Genomic DNA, 17,796 nt, shown 5'->3' with positions numbered 1-17,796 from the left:
GCCACAAATACTGTACTAAAATGATAATATTCTGTGTATAATAAAGGATCACAATAAAAATGATCACAATACTGGTCTATACACTATGGATGTGAAAGACTCCTCCTGTTTGAGAGATTTTCCCTGAATCTGGCTGTCTTGATATGACAAGTGCTTGGTAACCCTATAATGACAGCCTGTCTCTGAGATCTCAAAGGAGTGTGGAGTGTTTTTATATTTTTCATAATTTGCACTAATTGTTCTTGTGCAAAATGCCTATATATCCTAAAGTATATCAAGAGCAACAATGCTCCATTCATAGCACCATCAAGTCCCTGGAAAAAAAAATACTGCCTACTGTTAAAATCTCACTAAGAACAGGGACAGCTGGATCTAAATAAATATTGATATATTCTTCCCCATTATCATTCCACTAAAAAGTCTAGTGTTGAAACAGGCTTCTGCTTTCTAAAAGACAACACTGGGATGGGAGCAATGAACATACAGGCCTTTCTTTTACTTTATCAGACTGGGGCTATTGACTTCTAAGCCAATCTATTATCTATTGTTAACTATAGTTAAGATGGAATTTATATCAGGAGTAATTGCAATACAGACATCATCTGAGCAAACAGCGGGTGTTCTTATGTAAATGTTAAGTAAATGACAAAACCTCTCTGGAGAATAAACTACTATGGGCAGTGCTTTGTACTTGACAGCTTTTTTGTCTCTCGCTTTTAAAATAATTATTTATCCTTTCCTTAAACCTCAATGAAACTACTGTAATAAAATTATATATTTCTTCCTGTAAAAATAGTGTTAGTGAACCCTCCAGGACAAGATGGGGAAGTGGGAGTACTTTGTTCTCAAGGAGAATATAGAAATATGAAAAAAAAATTATACAAAATACAGTAAGCACATAAAAAGACATTGCTCTGCCCTTCACATGATGCCAAAACATGGGGGCACCTAGTTAATAGAATGTTGAGATATTTGTGACAGACAAAAAGAATGCACAAAAGGTCTACAGCTGGGGAGTGCACACAATGGAACCTTAAAATATGGAACTGGTGACCACAGGATACAAGCCTTATTCATGGGTGAATGAATCCAGGTTCTTCATGGACCTTTAAAGAGAAAAATAGAGTTTCACCCCCATTATCATAACTTTCTTCACACAAGAATGGAGGAGTACGGAGACAGGAATTTCCTGCTGACATATAAACTCTATTCTCAGAATCATAGCTTTTCTAAGGTTTTTGTTCATGTGTAGAATCTAAGGCAAGCAGCACTTTAGAGTATTCAGTCACGATACAGAAAAATCATGGGGTCAAGACTAAGCACTCCTCTCCAGGTATAAGCAAACTGGATTCATTAATTTCTGCATAGGGCTTTAGTCATGGATGTTGCCTTGTAAAAAGCAACTGAATAAAATCATGGAGGACAGCTACTAGATATGATGGAAAAAAACAGGTTTCTTCCTTTGCCACTGACAGCATAAATGGCAGGTGAACATGAATATGAATGTGCTATTGCACTCATGGGTTCCTGTATGAATCTGACTGGTCGCTGTGCATCCAGAAACCTGGACTAGACACTTCTGGCTCAGAAAGAGATTTTAATGATGGCAGCAATTTTAGGAAATTAATGACATCCCAAATGGCTTCCCTGTGACAAACAGGATTCCCTTGGACCCTTGAGACCTTTAGATGAGAATCGAGAATTTTTTTAATATTGTAAATAATGCTGCAGTTGATGACATCATCAGCCTTACATGGCATAAGTTATGGAATGGACTTTCAGCAGTGAATGAATGAAATCTACAAAATGTCTGTTTCATTTAGGCTAATCGATCTAAATCATGTCCATATCTAAAACCATGCACTGCTATAAACATGTCTAGAGCAATATCAGAACATATCAGATGAAAACAGACTAAGTCAACACACTGAGTTATATTGCACAGTACTTTGATCAGTTATAACAACATGTAATATACTCTGGCATTTAAATATATTATATGCATGCATGGCTATATATATTTAAATATAGTACTATGGACTTTATTTATATATATATATAAAGCTATTAACCAAATACTGATTAAGTCATGCATGCATGATATAGCATTAAAGTAAGTGTGTGTGTGTGTGTGTGTGTGTGTGTGTGTGTGTGTGTGTGTGTGTGTGTGTGTTTCATATTGAATATGTTTGGTGGTAGTGATGAAGGCATACAGTAGCTGATAAAAATTTTAATAAAAAGGGGATGGATAGTTTTGTGCTTAAGGGAAAAAACACATTCAGCAACAAAAATGCTAAATATTTTTAAAATATAAAGTCATACCAAATGGTTTAGAGCAATTCAGCTTAGTACTTTATTTATATGAGATTCAATTACCCTGCATTAAGATTTTTTTAAAAAGAATTTTTAGTTCAGTAATTGAAAGGTCAGTATGTTCATGTAACCCAGGATGTGAGTAAACAGCTGATTTTTAAAAGGGTTTCTAATTCAGTAATTGAAAGGTCAATATGATTATGCAGCTCAGGGTGCGAGTAAATAATCATTTTGTCCTGGGCTGCATCAGGCAAAACAGGGTCATTCTGAGATGCAGTATGCCCTTTGCAGCAATCCTTGCATTCACATGCTAGAAACTGCTGGATAGCTCAGTGTTTTAGGCATCTGGCTGCAGAGCCAGAGGTTGGGAGTTTGATTTCCTGCAATCTTTCTCAACGAGGGCTGGGTGATCCATAGGGTCCCTTGAAGCCCTGCAGTTCTAAGATGATGAAGAATGGGGTGGTTTCAGGGCAGGGAACTATCGCCGTCGTTTAGTCCTTTAGTCGTGTCCGACTCTTCGTGACCCCATGGACCAGAGCACGCCATGCCCTCCTATCTTCCACTGCCTCCCGGAGTTGGGTCAAATTCATGTTGGTTGCTTCGATGACATTGTCCAACCATCTCATCCTCCGTCGTCCCCTTCTCCTCCTGCCGTCACACATTCCCAGCATCAAGATCTTTTCCAAGGAGTCTTCTCCTCTCATGAGATGGCCAAAGTACTGGAGCCTCAGCTTCAGGATCTGTCCTTCCAGTGAGCACTCAGGGTTGATTTCCTTTAGAATTGATAGGTTTGATCCCCTTGCAGTCCAGGGGACTCTCAAGAATCTCCTCCAGCATCACAATTCAAAGGCATCAATTCTTCGGCGGTCAGCTTTCTTTATGGTCCAGCTCTCACTTCCAGGGAACTATACAATGTCTCTAAGTGAACTTATTTAGCTTTTCCTCCCTTTAAAGGGGGAAAACACAGACATTAAAGATTCAGTGCTGGGTTTAAAGGGGAAAAGATGATTTTTCTGGTTTTTTAAAATTATTAATATGGAGGGATCCACTTTGGTTTTCTTAATGGCAATCAGACATGCCAAAACCAAACCAAAATGGAGTGATCCTACTCATGTAAAAACAAAACAAAACGAGATGCAAAAAGGTGAGGGCAGGCATGGATGGTGGAGCAGGGTTGTCATAGCCTGCACATCATGTAGTCACCAGAAAAGAAAGTGAACCAACCTGTTCCCAAAGTGGTCCGAACCACAGGATAAAGCCCCATCTGACTGCAGCCCCATCTAGTGTCTGCTGTAGATAGAAGAAATGTATAGTATCTGTAAGATTCTACTTTAATAAAAGTTAATTATGGACATTAAAAGAACCTTTACTATAAAAACACATTCATTGTATTATATTGAACCTAATTACAAGATTTGCTTTTCAGTCTTAGATTGAAATATTTTGAAAGAAAGAATGTATCACACTCTTGTAAACTGTGGGTGGGAATATATGCCTGTACTTTAAAGGTATTATGGAGTTGATTGGATTTTTTTCTTTTTTTTCTTTTCTTTTAACTATAGCTCAGGATCAATCAGACTCAATATCACCAAGGTCGCTAAATTTTTACTGAAATGACATTGGAAAGCAAGACCACAAATAATTGCTGTACACTGTTTATGAGATTGTTTCTCTTGTCACTAAATCACAAAAATAGCCAGAGTTTCTCAGAGGGAAAAGCAATACCAGCCTTTCATTTGAACTAATGGAGCTTTAATCAAGCTATGACATGAATAAAATATAGTCAACACCATTCATAAAGTGTTGATGCAATGCACTACTTCTGATAGGGGCTACGCAAATTAATTTTGATGATGACCGCTTGGAATTTCATTCTTTCCAATTAAAAAGGTGACAAGAATTGCCACAGCAACTGTTTCAGGAATGATCTATACCTAGTAATTCTAGATGGGGAAATGTTGCCAAAAGAACTTTGAATAAGCAACATGCATGTACTCACTGAGAAATAGAAATGGAAAGAAAGGCTCACTTGCTCCCTTCTTTGGCTCTTCTGAGAGAAGACCTCAACTAGGCCTCAACTGTGCTATACCAATAAATAGTAGCCATTTTGTCTGGCTGTAGCAGTGGGGGAACAGATGAAGAGCCTGGGCCATGCACATCAGGGTCTGCTGAGACTGCCTCTATTTGGCTGCTCTTCTCTCTCAACTGTTTTCATTGAACTTGCTCAATAGAAACTGGTAGCTTTAAGTGCATGTACCAGAAAAAAAGAAACAAAGAATTAGTGTCTGACTTTGCTTCTTTTCCATTCTCCTCTTTCATCTCTTTTTCCCTTTTAGCCTTATCAGAAAAGGATTAATTTGAAACTGTGAGCAAGGAGAGAGTTCTATTCTGCCCCCAGCTGTCTTCGTCTCCATATGAAAAAAGACAAGCGCAAGAGGAGATTGTATGCTACATGAGGTTGGGAAAACTGATTGTTTCAGAATTTCCAATCCCTTGGAGCAGGGGTCCCCAACTCCTGGTCCATGGCCCGGTGCCGGTCCGTGGCCACTGCAGGACTGGGCCACAGAGACAGATCTCCCTGCATGCACTCCCCTCATAGCACCACACCCACACGCATGGCCTGCCCATCCACATGCATGGGTAGACCACCCAACTGTGAGCGTGACCCACCCATCTGCACACACGTGCATGCACACCCCACTCATCCGTGCATGTGCACAAGTGTGCCCCACCCATGCATGCATGTGCACGAGTGCATTCTGCCCATCCGCACATGCGTGAGCATGCCCTGCCCACGCATGAACATGCCCTGCCCATCCGCACATGCATGAGCACCCCTTGCCCATATGTGAGCACACCCCACCTGCCCGTGAGTGTGGGGGTGCTCCGCCTACCTCTGCACATGGGCCCCACCCCACCAACCGGTCCACGTTTCAGAAAAAGTTGAAGGGTCTTAATGTGCCTTGGAGGGTCTTAATGTGTAGCAGAAGCTTTCCTCTTTGGCCAGTCCTTCTCCCTGTGGAGACAGTAACAGGCAGGGAATGGGGACAGAACTTCTCTCTGGTCCCTGCTCACACTTTCAAATCTAATCTTGATATTACATAAACCATATTAAAATCATTTTGGAAGTCTTTATAGCTAAATAGTAGGGTAAAATGTTAAAAAAAAGTTTAAGAAGCAAAGTGTGTTACTTCTTAAAAAGAATTTATTTATTTATTTATTTATTTATTTATTTATTTATTTATTTATTTATTTATTTATTTATTTATTTATTTATTTATATCCCGCCTATCTGGTCGGTTAAGACCACTCTAGGCGGCTAACAGCATAAAATAGTATAAAAAAAATTAAATAGAAGAAACCTTAGGAGAGGGAGGAAACAATAGGAAAGGGAGAGGAGAGGGCATCAGGAATTGTCTGGAGGGAAGGCCTGCCAAAACATCCATGTTTTTAGTTGATTTTTAAAGATACCCAACGAGGGTGCCACGCGAATCTCAGGAGGTAGGTTGTTCCAAAGGCGAGGAGCCACCGCCGAGAAGGCCCGATTTCTTGTCTTTACCTTCTGGACCTCCCTCAGCGTTAGGCTCCTCAGCCTCACCTCCTGGCTCGCACGAGTGACACGGGTAAATCTTGGTGGGAATAGGCATTCCGCCAAGTATCGAGGCCCTAAACCGTTTAGGGCTATTTATTTATTTATTTATTTATTTATTTATTTATTTATTTATTTATTTATTTATTTATTTATTTATTTATTTATTTATTTAACTTATATGCCGCCCACACTACCCGAAGGTCTCTGGGCAGCTTACAGCATTTAAAATACAATTAAAAGGCAAAATAAAAGGGCAATAAAAGGGACCTTGCTGCTGCTGCTTCAAGGTCTGCAGTGATGGGAAGAGGAAGGGAAGAATCACAAGCCCTTTCTATTGTCTCATGAAAAAGGCTGGAAGAAAAGTTTTGACAGTAAGCTAAAAGGTGTGACACAAGAATTTTCGAACAATCCTGCAACTAAACTGAAGTTCAGTTGATTTAGCATTCAGCTGGTTGATAGAGTTGTGTTTGTCACAACTTTATGACATCATTAGCTCCTGCAAAACTAAGTGCTTCTCGGCTATCTTTTCCTTTTTCACCCCTTGGTGGTTGATTCTCTTTCCCAGAGATAGTTCATGTGCTTCCTCCCCTTTCTGCCCAAGACAAAAAACAATGGTGACGTTCGGTGAAAAGGGAACTCAAAAGAAACACATTTAAAATGTAAGATACAGAATAAAACATCAATTAAAATAGCTTGGAACAAAAAAACAAAACAAAAACTCTTCAGCTATGAAGTAGCTAAGATAGCAAAAGCATGTCTGAGTAAAAGAATCTATGCCAGCGTGGTGTAGTAGACAGATTGTCAGACTAGAAGTCAAGAGATGTGGGATATGGGTTCAAATCCTCACTCATCCACAGAAACTCCCTGGAATTGTGGTGGTAAGAGAAAGTAACTCTTTGAACATCTCATATATTTTGAAAATCCTACTAGGGGTGGCATGATAAAACTAACTTGATGGCACATAGATACATGAATGGCCTACTGAAGGAAGGGCAACAGAACCTGGGAACATCCACTAAGAAAGCCAATTTTGCATCCCAGCTAAAGGTGCTTCTTGAATTGACAAGACCAATAGAAGAACTTTATCCAATGATCTTAAAACTCAAGTAGGTCCACAAAGGACACAAGTGTTCTTCAGTTAACCTTGTACAGTCAGATAATACGTACGTGTTATTACACAACACCCCTCAGCAAGCTCATAAGATGTATAAGTATAGACTCTGTGTCATAAAATGTATTTATTTGTTTAAATCTGTAAGCTACTGTCCAGAGTAAGACTTTCAGGACAAGTTATACAAAGTTGACTTGAGTTGAGTCAGAGAGCTTCAGATAGCAAAGTCTAAGAGTTAAATTAAATATATCATTGTGCTCAAATATGTCTCATAGTGCAATGAGCCATTCCCTATTCTTCTTCCCGTCCACACAATCCAAAGGTCTGCTCCACCCCTCTAGAGCAGATGTTGAGAGCCCACAGGGACTTCAAGGGAGAAAAGAAATTGCTTCCATCAGTGGATCATGAGCCATGGGGTCCTGACCAAATTGAAATCACTGATAGCTAAAATAGTCACATTCCATTTGCTCAGAAATGCAAGTCATTACTGCACCATTTTAATTCTACATGCAATTATATTAACTGACATTTTATGGCTCTTTATGACTCAAGAGAGTAGAAACTTAAAGAAAAGCACAGCTGTTCTTTTGAGAATTTGTTTCAGACAGCTTTGTAATTTATCATGGGTTAGACAAACCTGTTGAGAAAAAACTGCCAAAGGACTGAATATGCTTTTCTGTTATCTTCTAATTCTGAGTTCTTATTTTTCTTAAATGATATCTTCAGCACTCTAATCACACTGTATTATCTGTTTTCCTGTTATTATGTCTGGCACCGTGGCACTAGTTTCATCCTCTGAGTGTTAAAAGAATATAACTGGCAAATTTTGAGAGTTCCTTGGGGAAAACAAGACATCAGTCGTGACATCACTATATATACATCCATCACTTTTAACTCTATGGAATAGTGCTTACAAAGAGTCATATAGCATTGCTTTAAAAAAGAATAGCAAAATAGTGGTAAAAGCCATCATTACTACTAGAACTGGCCACTGGCAAAGGTCATTAAAGTTATTTTTAACTATTAAAAAGTAACTTTCACTATCAGTTCAGTCTTGGTGACAGGAGCTATGTTTCTCTGTATATTTCATTTTTATTTTATTTTTTCGTCTAGATCTCCTTTTTCCATGAGTGAATGATTTGAAGTCGAGGAGCTCTCTGTTCAAATGAATGATAATGAGAACTGTCAAAGAGGCAGTAAACTTGAATCCCTGGCCTTTGCTTCTGGGCCGAGAGCTGCAGGAGTTAATTGTGCGAATGGAAATGAGACTGAGGAGGCGGCAGATGCTCGCGTGCCTTTACAATCCAAATCCCACCAACAAATTCCTCCCACAGAAACTTTAAGGGATCTCTTGGCACCCTGGAGATGGTTGTAGGCTCAGTCTCAGCCATTCGCCACCTGCTAGATCCATTGTTTTGTTTTGTTTTTTCAAAAAGAAAACAAAACTTTTTTTAAAAACCTCATCCTGCCACAATAAAGTTGTTTGCCGTCCTCTGAAATGACTTTATGGCACCAGGTTTACCAGACTGGAGTGATGGAAACATCTGATTCTTAAGGAGAGACATTTGTACAGAGCTCTTAACCTTTTTCTCATGCTGGGAGTTCCATGAATATAAGACATTTCACCAATAAGCCATTCCAACATTTCTCTCTACATCTCACCAAGCTTGATTCCTCTAACAGGGTTTCTTATCTATGCATTTTCCCATGAAACAGAAATATTTTCCAGAAGAAACAAATAAGACTATTTTTAAAAGACATGTATCTGGTGGTGCTGTGGAAATGTTTACTATCAAGTAAGTGAATAAATGCACTGCTTATTTACAAAACTGACTGGGATTCTTACATGTACTTTTTTTTGTTTTAATATCACTTTATAGAAGATTTCGCAAGGAAAACAAGGGCTAGAATAAGGAAGTTTATTACTGTTCCTTAGAAACAAAGTATTTTGTGTCAATATCTTTGAGATACAGTGGGGTCTCTACTTAAGAACGTCTCTACTTAAGAACAATCCAACTTAAGAACAGCTCCATTTGCTAAATTTTGCTTCTACTTGAGAACAGAAATCCAAGATAAGAACAGGAAAAAAACCTTTCCTGCTCTTTTTTTAAGGCCATCTTAGGTTAAAAAAAAAATCTCCCCCTAGTGGTAGAGTATGTATTAACCAGCTTTGCATTAGTTCCTATGGGAACTAATGCTTCAATGTACGAACACACCTCTACATAACAAAAAAACAGCCAGAACGGATTAATTGGTTTTCAGTCCATTCCTATGGGAAATTTTGCTTCAACTTAAGAACGTTTCAACTTAAGAACACCATTCCAAAACGGATTAAGTTCTTAAGTAGAGGTTCCACTGTAGTTTCTATGGACGGAAAAGAGCAGATACGGATTAAATGGTTTTCAATGCATTCCTATGGGAAATGCAGATTCAACATAAGAACTTTTCAACTTGAGAACCACCTTCCAATACGGATTAAGTTCTTAAGTAGGGACCCCACTGTACTTGCTTATGAGAAAGATTCTTTATTTCCTTACCTTTTTGCTCATGCACAGAATGGGCCAAATAGCCTATTACCGGTACTTCCGAAAAAAGTTGTGACCTCAGCTGATTATTACTATTCTTTTGTTTATATTACTGAAGTAAGATTTTTCATCACATCAGGACAGATTTTCACAACTGCTTTGTTGTGCAGCTATATTTTTCCCCAACCTTTGTTATTTTCTGGCTATATTTTGCTTGTAGTCAGTTGGAGTATCTGGATACAGAACCAAGGGTTTGAGAGTCTCATTCCCTACTTTGCCACCTGGGAGAAGAGCAAGCTTGTTTTGCTTTGGAGAAACTGTATGGTCTCTGGGCCCCATCAGAAAAAAGGGACTGATAGACCACTTCTGAAAACTTTATGCCTAGGAAGCCATGCCATGGATCACTGTTGGTCAGAACCAGCTTGATGGCATGCGATTATTAATTATTATTATTAAGTCAAATGACCAGATGCCATTGTGTCTGGCAAATAAAGTTTACCATACATTAGGGGAGAAATGTAACATTGACCTGCTCAATCCATGTGCACTGCAATCACCATCACCACCACCACCCATCAACATCATCGTTATAGAACTGCATCACTGGAAGGGACCTTATGAATCATCGAGTCCAGCCCCTGTCAAGGAGCAACAGTATGGAATTGAACTCTCAACTGCTTGCTCTGCAGCCAGGAACCTAAACCACTGAGCTATCCCAAGGATGTGCATTCTTGTTTTGGTGCTCAAACCATGCAGCTCTCTCAGAGCTCACCAAGATTTCTCCAGGCAGAATTCTGGGGGTTCCAATCCACAGACTCACACTTACAGACACCTACATTTTGCTCACCTGGACCATGGATATCTCAGGCCTTGCTTCTAGCTGGTAGTGGGTGAAAAAGGAAGTTACTGCTATGTTTCCTGGGAGGGACCCTCTATAGGAGCGGTCCCCAACCTTTTGGGGGCCACAGACTGGCTGGGGGAGCAAACTCCATGCGCAGAGAGGTGGTGCACATGTCGTGCTTGCACGCATGTGGTGGACATGTCATGCTTGCATGCATGTGCACATGCATGACACACCCCCGTAGGCGTGACCCCTCTGCATGAGTATGACACATCCACTGTGAGCGCAAAACACCCCCGACAAGCATGACACACCCACCACGAGCGTGACACCCCCCCATGAGCATGACACACCCACTGTGGGCACAACATGCCCCCACGCAAGTGTGACATGCCCACTGCATGTGCGTGTGGGGTGTGTGGAGATCTCTACCCGTGGCCCAGTTCTGGCAAGCCCATGGACCATCACTGGGCTGCAGACTGGGGGTTGACAACCCCTGCTCTATAAAGCCTAAAGAGCAGTAAGACTATGCCACCCAGGAAGCTGTGCAGCAGCTTCCTTTTTTGTTCATTATTAACAATAATTCTAGGCCAGAGGCAACCATGAAGCCTGTAAGAGAGGCTCTGGCCCAAGTGACAAAAAGGTAGGTGTCTGTAGGTGTTCACAGGTCTAGATCTGTGGACTGGAACTACCAAAATTCTACTTGAGGAATTCTTGGAGAATCTTGGGAAGTGGAGTGAAAAACAACAAGTGGTATGTTCCTATGCACCATCTTGTTTGGATGGACCACTTATTACTTCACATCAGATAATATGTGAATTTGTCATGGGAGAGATCTGTTCTCTTGATTGTCAAGAGCATGATGGAGATGTGATCAAGACCCTGTCTTACACCACGCAAGAAATGGAAAACTTTGTATAATAATGGATTGTTTGTGTTCTTTTAAACAATCAGCCAGTCTCTCTCTACTTGCTCTATGTGGTGTGTGTGCTTAACTTCACAAAAGGAAATTACACTAGTTTTGCAAAGAGAGATTTTGCACACAAAAAATTAGAACTACACCTCAATACAGCACATCATTTCATTCTCATGCTGGAGAATGTTGGGGTTAGCAATTTCTTGACAGGCTGTCTCAGTGTAATGAAATGTCTTCTCGATCAAGAGAAAGAAATATAACAATAATTTTCCACATCTCTAATGTGCACTAGGTCTCCATGTGATCTTCATGGAAGCCGCAGCTCCCTCAGGAAGGCACTGACATAGTTGAGGGTGAATTCCATCCTGTTCTTCTGCTATGTTACAGTATTTCAGCTCTTACCCTAGTGAATGTTTAACAACTTTGAGTCAGTGATGAATGCCCTCCATGACAATTTAATCACAAGCAAATGAAGTCCAAGTGCAATCTGGTTTAAAGAAATAAATGGCCCAATCATTCAGAGCAGTATTGGGAAAGGGGTTTTAAAATCCCCACAGGAAATTGGCCAAAACATTATCAGTTGTGTGATTAGTTATAGCTGAAAAACAAATCAAGCTAACTCGATTGGTCCAACACTTTTCTGACTCATGAGCCCATACACGTGTCAAGTCCAGAGATAAGCATCTTCTGTTCAATAGTCTCTGTCTGTGCTAAGAAGGTGTGCAAAAAAAGGTGAGATGATGTGAATAGTTGCTAGGAGATTGACATATAGGATGAATGGAAAATTCAAGATAAGTTTCCCTGTATGGATGAAATTTCGAGCACTCATAAACATTTACATCTCCACTCAGTTAAAAGATATTCACAGCGTGGTGTAGTGGATAGAGTGACAGATCAGGTCTCTAGAGGACAGGCTTCAAATCCCTACTTGGCCATGGAAAGTCACTGGGGGAGTGGAATTAATAAAACTAAATATCACAGTTACCTTTAAAGCCCTGTTAGGGTCGCTATAAGTTGACAGCACAGAACACATGGACCTTAATCCATAGTGATGTACTACTGTATACATAGCCAAATTCACATGTTCATAAATGTTGAACTTGTAATTTGTACCTTGACATTTTAATAAATGAAAAGCCACATTACAAAGGTCAGTATTAATTTCTTATTACAGCAGGGGGATTAACTGTAAGTGCCACTGTAAATGCACTGATAGAATGTATTTGTGAGAATCCCAAGCTGATTTAAAAACTAAACTAGGAAATGGGTGAAAATGGCAGGCAGGCACAAAAACGCTTTCAGCTGAGTGTTTGAGACTGATGAAACAGAGCGGCATAGAAAGGAGAGAAGGGCCAAATCATTTTCTTAACAGAGTTTGCTTCACTAAACACTCAGGATGACAAACTAGCAATGTTATTCTTTTTTATTATTATTATTACCCTGAGTGCCTTTTCAAATATTCTGGTCATTTTTATTAAAGTAATTGCTTCCAATCACAGGCACTGCGATGCTTAAAAGCATAATCCCACTTTTGAAAGTAATCAGAGAAAAAAGGAGTCAAAAAGATTATATTCTTCTCTGTTCTTGGACATAAAATAAGCAAATACAATTACTGTTTGAACTAGGGAGATCAAACTGTGCAATTTCACTCATTTTCTGTGCAACCATTTTCACAGCAGATTGTTTTCATATTCATACTGCTAGGATCCTACTTTGGGTACCCAGTGCAGAGTAGTGGAGTGAGTGATGGACTAGGCTTAGGACTCAAGAGCCCATAGTTCAAATCGTTCCCTGGTCATGGAAAAACTCTGGGGGAGTAGATTTGATAATACACTCCTTAAACATCTCACCTTGAAAACCCAGGTAGGGTCACAAGTCAATTCTGATTTGACAGCACACAACACACACATACATGTTCCCGTACATATTTACTGAGATAGAGGAATCATGAATCTTTAAAATTGTGCCTGTTGTAAATGGGCTTATTTGTATGGAGTATGGGGTGGCCATAAGTAACTCATGACAAGATCTTGGGGATGCTCTGTTGGAGTTATTTCAGCCTTGGATGCTACCTTCAGTAGGTCTGGCTGGGAAGGATTTTTCTGGGCTGGGGTGAATTGTTCTTCCCTGCCTTTGATTTCAAAGAGAAGTATGACTCTCTTCTTCAGTGTCTTTCCCCCTCTCTTTTAGTCTGCTGGCAATCTGTGCGCAGTGAGAATGTAGTTTGCAAGAGCCTACTGGAAGCAGGCTGTGAGTCTGCTGAGGCCTGTTGCTGTAAGCAGTCATTTTTGTACTGTATGCTATTTTTGAACTGTTCAGAACTGTAAGTAAATGGAACATTTTATTCCTTCTCTTACCAATGTCTCAAAGTAACTTATTGAGACTACAAGCTGATAAGACTACAAGAGTTGGTGTAATCTAAGGAGGCTTCATGTTAATTCTGCTCTGTATGTCCCTGCAATTCTTCTGTGAAGCTAGAAGAGTTCAGCCGAAATTCAAAATTCTTTAACATATTTCACTCCCAAATGGTGAGATGAGAAAGCAAAAGCAATGTGTGCTGCTTATATACCACGTCATAGCACTTAAAGCTCTCTCTGGGTGGTTTAGTTTAACTATACGGGGTACACATTGTTCCCACAACGACCTGGGTGTTCAATTAACTGACCTCAGAAGGATGGAAGGTTGGATCAACCTCAAGCCAACTACCTGAGCCCAGGATCAAACTTGGGTCATGAGCAGAGTATTCATTTCAGCATTGCAGTTGTGCCACTGGACTATGAGATTGCCAGTTAGGCCACAAGGCACCACTGTTTGGGGTTGAGTGAGGTCCATGGGACTTTCTTCTCGAACTTGCTGGCTAGGCGGTTCTGGGAATTTTAGTCCAAAAAGTGCAACTTCCCCAGTTCTGCTCTAGGAATTTTTTTATGCTGAGCTGCAGTAGTGAAACATCCTTTGGTTGCTAACTTGAAATGTCCACTTAGCTGCTTTCTCCTGATGCTGGTGCTCATTGTTATGGTACACCAGATTTGCTGTACTTGTCAATGAGTCCATGATAGGTGGTGAGTAAGCAGTGTTGGTGGATTGTTTTTTGTGCATATAGCCTACCTATGTGTTGAGAATTCTTGGAACTTGTGTAAGTTCCAATAAAATACACAGTGGAAGGCCAGCTAACTCTGCTTAGAGTAGGCTAAGGAAGTTCCTTTGTTTATCCACCCTCATCAAAGCCTAGCACTTTCGGTTAAACAACACTCAGGAGGCGATCTTTAAGTGTAAAAAGTTTTCTGTATATTTAACTCACACGAATAGGCACTCAGTAGGTTTCAGGTTGATACAGAAGGAAAAATAGTAAAGGCAATAGTTTCTTTTCTTAGCATAGGTGGCTAGGAGGATCTCTGGGGTTCAGAGATCCTGCCTGGAAGTCTAGCATCTTGCAAGGTGAAGAAGGATCTGGATCACAAAATGGAGTCTCAAACCTCATGGTAAAAAGGGGAGTGACAAGGGGCGGAGCTTATTTAACCCAGAAAACAATAAATCCCTCTGATTGGTTAGTATATAAACAGGCAAAACACAAGTTAGTCTCTGATGCAGGCCCCTTCCTCCCACATCTTGAAATTAGCATTTGGATTGCTGATTAGCCAACTCTATGCACCTTATAAGACTATGCTCCGTTGTCCTCGGGCAAGGCCAGATCAAGCCATTTTGCTGCTGCTTATGGTGATTCAACAAACAGCATCTCCCGGCCCTTGGGCACTGTTCTAGGGTTTATCAGGTTATTGGCTGATGGGAGGCAGATTTCACCAACACCACCTCGAAAAGAAGCAGGAAATCACATGTTCCCCCCAGAAAAAAAAAACCCAGCAGTTTCTATGACTTGCTAAGCTCTCGCCTGCTACGGCCAAGCTACAGTTTAGGGTAGAAATAGGAATCAACTCCAAAGAAATATAAATAGACAAAACCAGAAGAATGCCAGCACTTCTCAGGGAAGTGAGCTTCTTATCATAACAATATTGTTAACAGATGAAAACCCAGATTAAATTAACCTCACCCTGATGAGGGTAGATACCTTCATTCCACTTTCCAGAATGAACCTTCTCAATAATTGTTCAGTGGCTCAAATTCTGTTGTGCAGTTACACAAAGGTGTAACTTTTAGAGTCAAGTTGCTGCAAGTTAAGGAGATCTCCTTAGAGATGGTATGCAATAGATAATTATGGCGATTTCCTAATTTATGATAATTTGACAGTAAAAGTTCACCTTGTGCATAACTGCACTACAGGATTTTAGCCAATATACCCAGTCCCTTGTAAAGTTATTGACTGACAGTAGCAACAGCAAGAACAGCAAATTAAATAACTTGCCTTTTTAAAAGATATTCCAAAAGCTGTCTTCTTGAAAAGAAAAGAAGAAGAAAAAATCTTGCACCTAAGAGCTAACCATAAGAATATTTATAGTGGTGGTGGTTGAAAGCAACTGCAGGTTTCATCTCAGTTGAAGTGACTCAATGATTCAGCCTGCTGATCAGAGACAAACTGTCCTATACCTGAAACACCCTGTCTAAGTCTGTTCCTGAAAGGTTTTTAAAAGAGGACTGTACCTCTCAAGCATTCTGCATTCATAGCTCTCACACTTCAAGCACAGTTCCTTCATAATCTTGAAGGATTTGAAAGTCTGAGTAGGTTGCCGTGGAACAACAGACGAAATTTATCCAAGTTTGTAAATGAGATGTGAGAGGTTCAATATAGGATTTCTTTTCAAAATGCAGGACACTTGCAGAGCTACATTAACTCATGCCATCATACTGATGCTAAAATAACCTCATAGCCCTGGTTGATAGGAATGGTGAATTTCAGCAGGCAGAAGACAAGGATCCTAGAAAGGAATGAATGCGACATACCTGATGATGAGCAGCTCAATGGATGTGACTCCATCTTTGTGTAATTTTTTTTAAAAAGGTAGATCAAAATATCTTGTTGCAAAATCTGTAACTTTCATTGGAACTGAGATCCCCACCCACCCACCAAATGAGAAATCAGATAGTGTGTTAAACTATATCAACCCTGCAAAATTCAATCCTGCCAGCAAATGAGACCTTTTTTTTGATAAGAGAGTTAAATATTAGTGTTTTCATTATCATCAATCATCAGAAGAAAGGGTACGTAAGTAGTTTTTCTGCTGTGTGAGTAAATTTTCATGGCATTTTTGCAAGGTTGCAGTATATATATACACATAAATATCAAGTTAAACTATTTACACATGCTAAGGACTGTACTGTGATGCTTAGTCCATTTCCAGCTGATATAATATTTTTCTCTTATATTTATTTATAACTCCAAGGAAGTAGTAGTGATGGTGGGTAAGGAATGGAATATCAAGAAGCTTGTATCCTCAGCAAATATTTCTGATATAGTATGTGTGGTTTTGGTTTTTCTAATGTGCCAACTGGAGGCAGGGAGCAAAGAACATACCAAGGGAGCCACATGTAGAAACAACATGTGGCACAAGATAGGGAAACTGACCTCTAGTCATGATAAAGTAGATTTAAAGCTTAGTTCCTATATGTGCTACAGGTGCAAGGGACCTATATATTCCCTTTCCCTTCAGTCATAGTGGAATCAAGCAAAGTTGTGGAGAAAGAAACAGTCGAAGATGAGAAAGGAGCAGAAGGAAAGAACATGAGGGTGAAACTACAAATTACAGAAAGTTCACCATGATGGGTAAATAATGTTACTGTTCGAGACACATGAGTGAAGCTGTCTACCATTTCTGAGGCATCAGAGTTAATAAATAAAGGATGTTCTCATAGCCTGAAGACCAGCCGCAAAACAGAGCCAGCTGATTTGCAAATTACAAAAAATGAGAAAAGCTCCTACTGTTAAAATCAAACGCAACTAGAATTTGTTCTTCTGGTGGTGGGTTATCTGTAATACACAGTTGGGTCACGGCTTGACTTGATGCTGGGAGAGGAGAAGTTAGATCCATGTGAGATTTCTTTTCTAGTTAGGCCAAGCTAGACAAGATGGATATGTATTAGAGATCTCTCAAATGCTCTTTTAGAAATTTAGTTGCAGAAATTCTGTTGTTAAATTATTATTTTACAGGCCTAACCTCAGAGTAGTGAGGTTTGCTTCAGATTTTCTCCATATACCTGTTTCAGATCAAGCTCTGCTCCCAACTGCTTGAAGATGACACTTAAAATAAAGGAAGAAAGGAAGAAGAAGTAAGGAAAGGAACAGCTAGGATATTGGGTCTTTGAGCTCTTCAGAGATAATTGTATGCTAGAGATAATCATCATGATGAGAGAAACATATCCCATGAGGCACTGCCCTATTCATGGCATATAGCTTATCTATAGGGGAGTGAAGCATTCAGGACATATTACAAGGTTTTGTAGAGGATTCTGATTGTGCTTGTTTTTATGTCTACCATTCTGCTTTTCAGTGCACTAAATTTAATCTGCTCTAATCTCAAATTTCATATATCCAAGATATATTTCATATAT

General features: G+C 39.8%; 1 long non-coding RNA gene across 1 annotated transcript; it reads left to right on the top strand.

Annotated features, from left to right (window-relative positions):
* Positions 1-5,219: 5,219 nt before the first annotated feature.
* Positions 5,220-8,564, top strand: LOC144583217 (uncharacterized). The gene is made up of 2 exons (XR_013536882.1): positions 5,220-7,011; positions 8,130-8,564. It is a non-coding gene; the product is annotated as an uncharacterized LOC144583217 (long non-coding RNA).
* The last annotated feature ends 9,232 nt before the right edge of the window (positions 8,565-17,796 follow it).

This window comes from Pogona vitticeps, chromosome 5, assembly GCF_051106095.1.
Source record: "Pogona vitticeps strain Pit_001003342236 chromosome 5, PviZW2.1, whole genome shotgun sequence".
NCBI classification, from domain to species: Eukaryota; Metazoa; Chordata; class Lepidosauria; order Squamata; family Agamidae; genus Pogona; species Pogona vitticeps.
The sequence above is the reverse complement of the archived record's forward strand: the minus strand, read 5'-3'. Positions and strand labels throughout refer to the sequence as shown.